The sequence below is a fragment of the Chanos chanos genome, chromosome 8 (genome assembly GCF_902362185.1).
Source record: "Chanos chanos chromosome 8, fChaCha1.1, whole genome shotgun sequence".
Lineage (NCBI taxonomy): Eukaryota > Metazoa > Chordata > Actinopteri > Gonorynchiformes > Chanidae > Chanos > Chanos chanos.
In genome coordinates, this window is record NC_044502.1 from 35256317 (window position 1) to 35268417 (window position 12101).

The window sequence follows — 12101 nt, forward strand, 5'->3', positions numbered from 1 at the left end:
TTATGTATTTTCTAACTGCATGTTTTGTATTCTTTTAGACTTCGCACTGTCAGCTGCTGTTTTGCCCCACTATCAGAAGCCATTACTGTTTAGAAATTACTGTTTTACCTGTTGTTTTGCCTGTGGTTCATTGTTTTGTCTTGTTTGTTTTGCTTGTAGTTTACTGTTTTGCCTTATTTGTTGTTTCACTAATAGCCTACTGTTTTTCCTAACTGTCAACTGCTTGGAAATTACTGTTTTGCCTTGTTTATTGTTCTTACTGTGTGTGCAAGATACATCTCCTGGATGCACTGGGGCGCATCGTCAGTGAGGTGACCTGGGGTCCTTGGGTGTTTTGAGTCCCTCAACATCAGTCACCCTCGTCCAGGCAACTCAGCCGGGGTTGATAAGGCCCTGACTAGCATCCCAGCAGCAACCACCCACGGATCAGCCGTCTTAGTCCAAAGCCACCTGGTGGCTTTCTCTGCGGCTTTGCTCATGGATTGAATGGCCCTCTTCTTTGCCACCCCTGTAAAGCCCAGTTGTTTGAGGACTTTGCAGAGCGAGCATCCTGCAAAGCCTCTGCTGCCCACCTCTATGGATTCATAGTATGTCTTCCAGCCTCCGTGCTGACACTTCTCCACCAGCTCCTGGTACTTTACACATTTCTTCTTATTGGCTTCTTCAATATGCTCTTCCCTGCACGCTGTGAGTTCCAGCATGATCAGTTGTTTTGTCCCTTCAGAGGTGATGATCATGTGTGGGCGGAGTGATGTTTCTATGATGTGCAGTGGAAATGTAAGCTGCTTGCCCAGATCGACATGCAGCTGCCAGTCAGAGGCTGTGTAGAGGAGGCCTGTCCTTTTAGCTGTGGGCAGGGTTTCTCTCCAGCTTTGACAAAGGAGATCGACTTCTTTGGGACGTGATGGTGTTTGCTTGAGCTAATGGCAGTGGCTATGCTCTCAGCAACTGCCTTGAGCACCTGGTCATGGTGCCAACGGTAGCGGCATTCCCCAAGGGCCTATGGGCAGCTACTGAGGAGATGCTCTAAGGATCGTCTTTCAGAGCACAGCTAGAATGAGGAACCGGATGAGATGGAAGTTTAGCTGCATGATGTTTGACCCAGTAATCCTGCACTGCAGTATACCCTCCCACCTTGGCCATGCTGCCTGAGCCCCACGTCCTGCTCATTCGCTCTTCCTCCATGCCTGCTCAGACCTCTTCCTGGATCAGGTGCTGTCTGTCCTTGCCCTGGGCCTTGCCAACCTGGGTCTTTGGGAAGTATCCCACACCCACTCTGCCAGTTGCCATGGTACCTACCAGTGCTCTTTGCCACCTCCACTGCTCTCTATGCCCTCTGCCAGGCAGGCCCAACTTGTTGACCTTGGTAAGCCAGGCATCAAGGTCTTTGTGGGACTTCTGAATGGCAGCAGTCTTTCAGCGTTGAGTCAAAGAGCTTCCCCAGACTCTTGACTGGTGGCTTAGTAATGGAGGGGATGGCAGTTCCACAAAGAGAGAAGCAGACTTTGTGGACCACCTTCCCCTTCTGCAGCACCATGGACCTTGACTTGGTGGGCTTGAAACTCATCCTCACCCAGGTGATGAGTTTTTCAAGTCCTTGTAGGATTCACCCACTCCCTGGGACAGATGTTGTCACGACGGTAAGGTTGTTCATAAATGCTCTTATCGGGGGCTGTCTTACGCCAGACTTGGCTAGGGGGCCTCTGCATTCTACCTCAGTTGACATGGCTACCATGTTCATGGCAAGGGCATAAAGAATGACAGAGATGGTACAACCTGTTATTCCTTTTTCAAGCCGATGCCAGTCCGATGTTTCTGACCCAGAAGTGGTCCTCAACCTGATTGTTGTAATAATCCAGGGTAACATCCTTGATTTTGCTGGGAACAAGGTGGTGGTGTAGTGCAAGCTCAATCAGTCTGTGCGGTATGGAGCCGTAGGCATTGGCCAGGTCCAACCACAGAATGACTAGGTTGTCCCTGTTTTGTGCTACAAGCAATCGGGAATCCCACCCTTCTGCACTGAGGGGTCGATGTAGCTGATTTTGAGGAGAAATTTCAGGAAACAATACTGAAAAACACCTTCCCTTTGACGTTCAGCAGCGAGATTGACCAAAACTGATTGTTCTTTGACTTTTCCTCTTTGGGGATACAAATTCCCTAAGCGCACCTCCACTGGTCAGCGACTCTCCCCCTTCGCTATATCACCTTCAAGATCCTCCATAGGTGTCGGAGGAGCTCTGGGCATCGTTTGTAAACTAACGATGGTGTGCTTAATAAACTGGGATTTAACTATAATCTTCCTTTGCTTTACTGAAATTCAATGAAAGCTTCATTTCTGACTCAGAAAATCCTGTCCCTGCATTCAATCACTGAAAGAACCAAAGGCAAGCCCTTTTCATTTTAACCAGTGTATAGAGACTTGCTGTGTTAAAGAATATCTTTGGGTGAGAGGCCCAAAGTGGCATACTCCTAATGTATAAATTAAGTAACATGGATCCTTCCTGACTTTCTGGGGTTACACATGCAAGGGCCATATCTGAGGGAAATTCCTTATTATGTAAATTACAAGGACATTGGCTACTTCTTTTGCAGCTTAGAAAGCCAGAGGGGATTATGAGTGAATCATTCAGTCTCTGCATGTATTGAAAGTAACCAGCAGTTTGAATGAAGTAGGCCCATGTTCTCTTACTGTAACATAACCTGTTGCATATCAACCCTGGTTCCAAAGCTTATAAAGACACAATGACACTATTCCCATGTATGAAATGCAGCTATAATATTTTTAGCCATATTTATTAAGTGGTGCTATCCTCAAACTCAAGGGCATTTGTTTTATTATCAAAATAGAAATATGTTTGTATAATATGAATGTATTGTGTTTGTTTGTTACATGATTCATTCTTGTCCGTTTAATGTCAAGCAGCAACAATTCTGATGAACCAGACCAGTATATATTGACTCAAGGAAGATGAGTTCTTTCGATTAGTGTCTCAAGTATTGCTAGCTACTGTGCATGGTCCATGCTCTCAGAAGATGGGCAGAGCTTCCCAGCATGCCTTGGGGCAATGGACTGTTGTCTAGACCCAGTTCATTATTGTTCAGTTTACGTATCCCTTTTGTGTCCAGTAGAAGTTCATGTGATTGTTTATCATTTATTCTTTGTGTTGTGTTAATTAGCACTTGTGATAGTTTTAACATTAGGTGTGTACCGTGAATGTAATTGTCTTCGGGAAAGATGTACTCCCCTCCCACCAGTTAGGTTAAATACATGTGTTACATGTGTTTTTTTCTAAATCTCTTCTAGCTAATTAAAAGAAATGTTATGAAAGTAACTGCTAATAATATTAATATTCCTAAAGGAACTCTTTCTACCTCACTAGAGTAAATAAAAGAATGAGTAACTGAACAACAAAAACAAGTGAAACCGTAAATAGGTTGTGTTTTTGCATATGTACGTAAGATTAATACACCTTTTGGTGAAACTAAAACTAACAAATGTCATATTAAGTCATTAAACAAGACTGATACTAGTAAGACAGACAAACAAGCTCATTTGACTACAAACATTTGGATTCAGTGCAAGGTGAATAAATTTAACTTAAATGATTACCTTACATCAACAAATGTATGTTGTATTCACAGAATGTAATACAGACAGACTCGTCTCACTTGATTCGTTTAGATGGACATGTGTGGCGTGGTTCAATTGTGTTCATTCAACAATTTTTTTTTTTTTTTTTTATTGGGTGTACTTTATGGATGAGTCAAATATATCCAAGAGACATGCTAAATGGTTGTAGGTTTGATAAAATTGGTTTTAGACAACCCTCATTAAGTCTTGTTTGGTTGTACTCATACGGTCAGGACTCAGATGTGATCCCTCAGCTCTGTTTTATTTACATGACTAAATGAAGTGAAAACATTTTTCCACCGTTTACTTTACAGCCCAGTCTGCAAGCATCCTTTCTGAATGTCTGAGCACAGTCTCAGTGCTTTGGTGTAAATTATTTAACCAGAAAACATAGCATTTCATTTCTTGATTTTTCAAATCACCACATTTTTGGAGTTGCTTTACAATATAGATCACTGGTTTACAACATGACAAATCTCTCTAACGGGGCTGACATGCTGCTCTTTCTTATGTCTCAGTTGTGTGGTCCTGTGCAGACTTTGGAATTCAAGAGGGAGAAAAGTTATAGATAATACAGCATGACTATCAAGACATGCCCCTCATAGGTCTTACCGAAAAGAAGTTAATCCTACCTAGTAATGCTGAGATCTCCAGCACTGCCCTGTGGAAGGAAATATGAAAGAAAATTATAACAGTTATTTCCATGAATGTGGTGATGTAAATACCTCCAGTGCTGCAGGCTGCTTGTTAGAGAAAACTTCCTAAATCAAATCTCTAAAATATTTGATTTATTTTTAGCATTCTCTTTAACAACAAAATTAGACCGAAAATGCTGTGTGCCAAATAGCATCTGTATATGGTTTTCACATTATAATACGACTATCCTGCATTCTACATCAAAACATTCCAACACTGCAACAATTTTAGTAAATTAAACAACGTAAAATAAACAATTGTGCATTTATGCAGTTTAATTGTCCAAATAACCATATTTACACTGCTAGCCAATAAAAACAGCGCAAAGTGTTTCATGCGTCTAATTTGGGTTATTAACATTCATTAATTGGTGGGCAAAGAGCAGCTTTGTCCACTTCATGTATAGCTTCATGCAATGTCTTTCACGAGACAATGCCGTAATTCCTCCTTCATATGCACTTCTCCAGAATGCCCCAAAGACCTCGGAACTCCAGTTTAAAATACTGCCGTAGCAAATTTCATTCTGATTCTGAAACACTAAAAATTCTTATGACTATGTTCACGGCACATCCCACCACAACAAAGCGCAAACAGGTGCGCCTCGCACGAATGGATGGTAATAACACACAGCGTTGGGTTTAACAATACATAGAACACGTAGAGTTTCAACATTTATCGTATAATTAGTTATTTTTGGAGACTTTTTTTTAATAATGCGACTTTATGGGTTTTGCGATACATGTAGCTGGGACAGAACAAAGAGCGTGCGTAAATCAGTTTACTTACGTGGGACTGGTGTGTAGCTGGACCGACCCAGGAAACCAAAACCCTTTTAGACAGACCCAGACTTTCGATGCATTAATACTCGTGGCCAGTCCTGACACCCCGCCCCAATCACAGTTTGTCCCGGTGGGCTTCTGAGATCAACGCCTATATTACATCCAGCCTGAATTTCCTCGTAATCGTAAACGATAATGAGATCTCAAAATTACCGCCCACGGATGTGCGCCTGGTATTGTTAAAGTCAAATGTCAGTAAATTTATCTTGCAAAATATCAAATTCAGTGTGGGGAATTCTAAATTAGCCAGCACAACACAAATACCCAAACCTTTCAATAGCTGTTCTTTAGGCAGTAATCCACTGCCGAACATAAGCTAATTAAAACAAAACAACAGAACAACAGAATGAGACAATAATAATTACTGTTAGTTGTTGTTGCTGTTTATAGTAATGATTTAAAGTTTTAAAATTTGTAATAAAAACAATGTATTATTGGACTGGTCTGTATTCTCTCCATCAGTTGTAAAACATATATAATTTGTCTACACAGAAAGAATTCTTGTTACAGAAAGATTTTACATGTTGTTTCACATAAAACACAAAAATATTTTGATAAATATTCAGCCAACACCTTTCAAATCCATAATAACTAGTCTACTTCTATTCATAGTCTTAATTAGGATATTAGAGCATTTCAAGTTGAGACACAGTTGTTTACCCTCTTGACAGATTATGTGTTTTGTCTTTGCCTTGAATGATAGGCAGAAACAAATTCTTCATAATATTGCCAAGCAGCTGTCATTTATCTGTGTGGAGGAAAACTTCAGCCAAATATAAACTTGCCAAATGGTGGTAACCAAGTATCACCTGAAGCATCCCCTCCTGTGTAAAGGAGTGATCTTCATTTAGCCAGAGTGAGAATTATACAATGACGATTGGGGGTGGCGGTCAACTTTTTTTCCAGGGCTATATAGCATCGGATATATAAACATTTCGACCTCCCCCTGAACCGTTGTTTTTACCTCTTTTGGGGGGTCCAAGTCTTAATTAGGGGGAACAGACCCCCCCAAACCCTGCATTTAGTCAGACATGCAAAAAGTACATGCTGATACACATTTATCAATAGAAACTGACACATTCTTGATTGGATATGCCACTGGAAAACATCCTACTTCACCAGTAGTAGAGAAGCACTAATATTTAAATGTAATCCAATGGAGCCATGAAAGAAAGCCACGCCAAGAAATAAATGTTAGAACACCTTGAGCACTACTGAGTTTGGCCAAATGAAGATTCACAGATGTAATTTGACAATTAATATGTGTTAAGCCTTGGAAGTGAGGAAATTGCTAACACATCTGTTTGCTCAGTTTCGAATGGGCAGTTAGTCCATTACAACATGCATTGGGATAAAGATAAGGACATATTACGTCCACTGCTAAGGTTTTGCCCCCTCTCCCCTCTCCTTACCATAAATTCTGGGGCTCTGCCTAAACACATGACACTTTCACAATCCTCTGTGTCTGTGCTGCTTTCACTCAGTTCCTTCACTCCCTCAGTGTACTTGCCATTACACTGATTGCAAAAGGTATGACTCAGTAGCGTGCAAAGAAGAGCATGAAGTTCTGTACAAAGTATTTGCATAGGTTTGATAAAATAACAAGAAGAACAGAGTACTGAGCTGTGTTGCTTGCCTGTAGGCAGGCATTTTGAGAGACATGATGCTTATATGGTTGATCTGTTGAAAGTGAGAGCATCTACCACTCAGAGCAAATTTGAATGTGCAAGAGGCAATGGAGAAGAATCCTTTTGCGCTCCAAGACAAGACTGGACTGAGTATTCAAGAGGAAATGAATTTGCACGCTTGAATTTTAGTGTACAGCTAGACAGAGAACTTGCTTCAACCAGAAAATCCATCAGAGCAGAAAATATGCCCAAAGGTGCTCCCAATGAACAAGTCACAAAAAAAAACAAGTAACCAATCCCCCACATCATCCCCTTCACACCTCCCTTCACTCCCTCACACCCTTGCATTAGATCCGATTTTGGTGATCCGATCACAAGTCGACAGCTCTTAAGTATGTCCGTTTACACCTGGCTTTAGTATCCATCTCCACATGTGTCTTGAATGATCACTTATGATCCGATCTCTCTTTCCCGCTCTATATGCAAATAAACACGTACATAATTTTTGTTTGCAAAAACCAAATGTGTTGTTGTTTTTGACAGGTGTCATATGAAATATGTAACAGCATGAAATCTTGAACATTTTCAAAGGAAATTTGTCAAATTGTGTCGACAGTTACTATTGTAAACTATCACATTTGGAGCCACAAAACTGTGAAATGGCTGTTAAAGATACTACATACTTTAAAAAGTAAGTTATGAAAGAATGAAATTCCTGTTTTGTGGTGTACCTAATCCCTTTACAATATGTTTGGCTAACTGAGCCCAATAATAGAGATAAGCGTATACCTCAGCTCAGTAAATTTGTAGTGTCATGTACTAGCAATTTGGTATGTGTTGTGCAGGGGTCAAATATTCATTTCAGAAGTGTTTTGTTTAACCCCTGGACAAGATTTATTTACCTCAATGTCAGTTGAATAGGCGGTTGTTCAATGTAGTCGAGTTCACATTCGCGTTTACACTGCTAAAAGAATGTGGTCATATGCGGTCCCCCAGAGTAGAAGATATAAAAGGTACAAAACACATGTACCTGACTTCAAGACATCTACTTGTTCCCTAAGTACAGAGATGTACTAATCATCAGACATTTTATCAAATAGAAATCCCCATTCCCATCCCTACCATCCTATCCACTAACCCACTCTTCCATAGGATTACAGGTTGTGGGATACGTAGGTGAGAAAGGGGGAGAAAAAAAAAAAGAGGAGGGCGGGAGGAGAACGAAAAAGGGGGGGGGGGGGGGGGTTGCTCACTGTTATAATAGAACCCTTACGGGAACCACTCTACTCTCTATCAAGGGATTCCTCTAGAGCAGGGGTGGGCGAATCCGGTCCTGGAGGGCCATGGTCCCACTGTTTTTCTTGTCAGCTAACTAAATACAATCTGTGATTGGTTGAAGAGCATGCACACCTGTTTTCAAGGTGAAAATCAGCAGGTAACTAAGAGGTGAAAACAAAAGCCGGCAGGACACTGGGCCTCCAGGACCGGATTTGCCCACCCCTGCTTTAGAGAGTCATTAAAATCCAGAAAGGGCCTCCGAGTCCTAACAAAAGTTTGAGAGGACCCTACGAGTGTATCTTTAATTTTTTCTAGGAAAAGGATGGAGGGGCCCGTCTCGCAAGGAGTGTAGTGAAGGCTATGACCTGTGACAGAGGGCTCTGTCTCAGGCCGCGAGTGGTATCATTTCCCCCCAAACTAACCACTTTTCCTTAGTTGTACAGTGTTCGTTTGTGTTTGTGTCCTGTTACGTGTACGTCATTCATACATATCAATAATGCATATATTCCAATAAAAAAAAAAGGGTGCACACTCGAAGCACGCAGCAGGTTACTCGGTTTCATACACACAAACATTTCCAATTCACATTCACAATCTTACAGTTTAAAGCACCCTACAAACACACCCAATTACACCCAAATGTTTGTTAGCATCTTTACTGTTGTTGGTTTACCGTTACTGTCTCTATCAGTTTACAATTATGCACAATGTTTGTCCCGTCTTTATTATACATGTCGCTTGGTTTGAATGTTCTTATTGCGTTGTAATGTTTGTTGGTTGTCGTGTCTCCCTCTGATTTCTCTGTTTGTCTGTCTGTTTGGTTGCGGTAGCACAGGACTACCGGTGCAGGGGAGGACCAAACAGAACCGTAGGAACGCGATTTCATTTATTTGGTTTAGCCGGAGTGGCGCATGCGCGAGGCACACGGGGAAGGGGCCACTCCAGGGAAAAGGGGTTTTTACGTTAAAATGTAACGATCGGCTGTTACTAGCCAGAAATGGTAAAAGATACAACATTACTGTAGAGTGTGAATTTGTGTTTGTGATTGTGTATATGCACTGGAGTGGATAATTAATTGCCATTTTATTTTAAGTCAACAAAAGGAAGCTGGTATGTTCCGGGGGGAGGGGCTTACAGTACAAAAGGGTTTTTTTTTTTTTTTTCATTGTAGGTTGAGGGAGTCAAGAGAATAACAGAGTGTAGCTGTGGTGTGCTGAATTGAAGGTGAAAATTGAGAGTAGCAATTTGTTTGTTTATTTATTTATTTGTTTATCAATATATTTTTGTTTATTTGGGTTTGTTTTTTTCTTGTAAATATATATATACTTTTTTTTCCACTGTACATATTTGCCTTTTTGGACATTTTTTTCACTTTTCTTCACTTTGGTTGGGACTGTTTTGGTTTTTTTTTGCACTGTAAATAAAACTTCTTGCACTTATGTGCTATTTGCGGCGGAGCCATTTTTTTGTTTGTTTTTGGTGCGTTTTGGGCAACCCGAACCCCTGTTCAGCTTCACCCTGTGTCACGAAGTCACCAGGAAACCGCAAGTGAAGAAAAGTAAATTTTAATGCGAATCGGGTAAACACACACTAAGTAGAAAACAAACAAAAGCAAACTAGACAGGAATGTAAACCAGAACCAAGACTTAGAAAAACACTAGGAATGAACGAATAATGTTTCAGAGCGCTCAGAGTACACATTGGGAAAGTGTAGACTTCGCGACGATGGAGAGAAACAGTGAAGTTAATAAAGAGGGGGGAATCAAGGAAAACCAAGTGGATACAGGTGTGAGTGACTGAAGGGACAGGCCGATGATTAGTAAACCGGCGACGCCGATCACTGAATGGCTGGAGTTGGGAGGAGACGAGGTCGTTACACCCTGCCACACTGGGTAACCGGGTAACCTGCTGCGTGCTTCGAGTGTGCACCCTCGAAGCTAGCGCAATATGTTATTGGAATATGTGCATTATTGATATGTATGACGTACATGTAACAGGACACAAACACGAACGAACACTGTACAACTAAGGAAAATGGTTAGTTTGGGGGGGGAAAGATGACGCTCACGGCCTGAGACAGAGCCCTCTGTCACAACCTCACAGGTCTTGTTTGGTAAGAGAGCACGGGTTTCCTTCGATATTAAACTGAAGAGGGCACAGACTGGGTCAGGGTCAAATCAGATTCCATACATCTCACTGAAGGCTTTGAAGTTACCTGTCTAGAGGGTGGAGAAATTCGAGTATAGCCAGAACATGTGCGTGTGTGTGTGTGTGCGCGTGTGCGCATGTTTGTGTGTTTGTGCGTGTTTGAGAAAATGATAATTTGATTGTTTTGTACATATATGTGTAAAACATTGTATATGCACATACATGATATATAAAGATACAAAGAGAGGAAGAGAGAGAATAAACAAAAATGGGTGTTTAAATTAACATTATAGCTGATGATTTGTAAGACTTCAGATTACAATAGACGGAAGAAATTCCCTCAGCTCTCTGCCAGATTCTGGCAGCAAAAAACCTCTAACTAAAACCAGAAACTGACAATTAGTTTAATTCAAATCAGGGCCTGATTCAACAGAGTTAACAATTCAATCACTCATCACGAAGGATTTTTTAGTAGACAGTATGCCTAATACCCACCATGAAATAAAGATATCTGCATGCCTGAAAGTGATTTAAAGCTTGCAGTACAGCTAACTGCCAGTGCAAAGGAAATACTCAAGTGAATGAAGAACACAAAGCATATCAAAAGCAAGTGTTTCTGTACAGACATGGATGCGGGATCAATTAACCAATTACTATCCTGTCATGTTCAGCAGTGGTATAGAAAATAATGAGCAGTCTAAATTGTTTCTTACAGTACAGTGGAGATGAAACAATCACACTTAACCAGCGTCCAGCCAAAAAGGAGTGTGAGGCAGAGTCAGTGTCAAAAAAAAGTCAAAAAGTTAAACCATTTATTGTCATATGTACAGTTAAAACAACAAGGTAAAAAATCCCACATGGGTAGAATCACAGATATATGTATATCTGTGGGTAGAATGGATCAGGCAGTTTCGTAAAAGAGATTAAATTCTGCGCATGCGCTGACTTTAGTGCATGTGCAAAATGGATCGTGCTTCCGGATACGGATCGGGGACTTACACGCCCATCCCTGGCATTTCATAAAGACCTAATAAACTACATTACCTGGGGGCACTATGCGATGCTCACCTGTTCCCATTCTCTCGACAACGTTAATGCTAGTCTTGAAAAGGTCATTTGTAGCACACTAGGCTGGGCGGTGTTAATAGCAGGTGAGCCCCACTTTCTTCAGCACTATGGAAGTAGAACAGCACAGCGAAAAGCTCACCTGATTCCAATGGTTAAATGAGGGATTAATGTCATCTCACTTTACTTTTCATTATTATCATATCAATAAACAAGTTTCAATTATATCATCGAAGTGGTACTATCGTAAATGACTCGTTGCAGAAACATGGAATAATACAAACAAATAAATAAATAAATACATGAAATCGAGGACACTTGCTTTACACCAAGAGGAACCTCGAAAAAAAAAGAAAAAAAGCTCAGTCATTAATTTTACTATATAACAAGAGGCCTTTTATGTATGGGTTTCACTATATTGCCTTTGTCCCTAAGCCAGACTTTGCACCTTCAGCCCTGCTTTATTCAGGATTTAATATTGAAATAATGTTGATTTCAAATACAAATTAGACATTAATGTTTTTTTTAATAAAATATATTATCTGTTGTAATATTTCTTCATATTTTCTTGTATTTTTTATAAAAAAGAACCCCTGCCCCTTGGGTTCACTGTCATTTCCACCACACTGTAGAAAACAGAATGCTGGGATGATGTTTTAGGGTTTCTATACTTGGTAACAATGCAACAACCACTTAGCAGGGGAACACGTGGCTGGAGAAAAGAGTGACCTCTGTAGCGGGTAATAAAAAGAGGAAACTCAAGGTAAATATGAGTTAAATTGAGAGTATGTTTACTGGTTGTCATTTCCAAACAGC

The 12101-nt window shown here is 40.8% G+C and overlaps 1 pseudogene; it reads right to left on the reverse strand.

Moving 5' to 3' along the window:
• Positions 1-353: 353 nt before the first annotated feature.
• LOC115819635 (uncharacterized) lies at positions 354-11298 on the reverse strand (annotated as a pseudogene).
• Between the last annotated feature and the right edge of the window lie 803 nt (positions 11299-12101).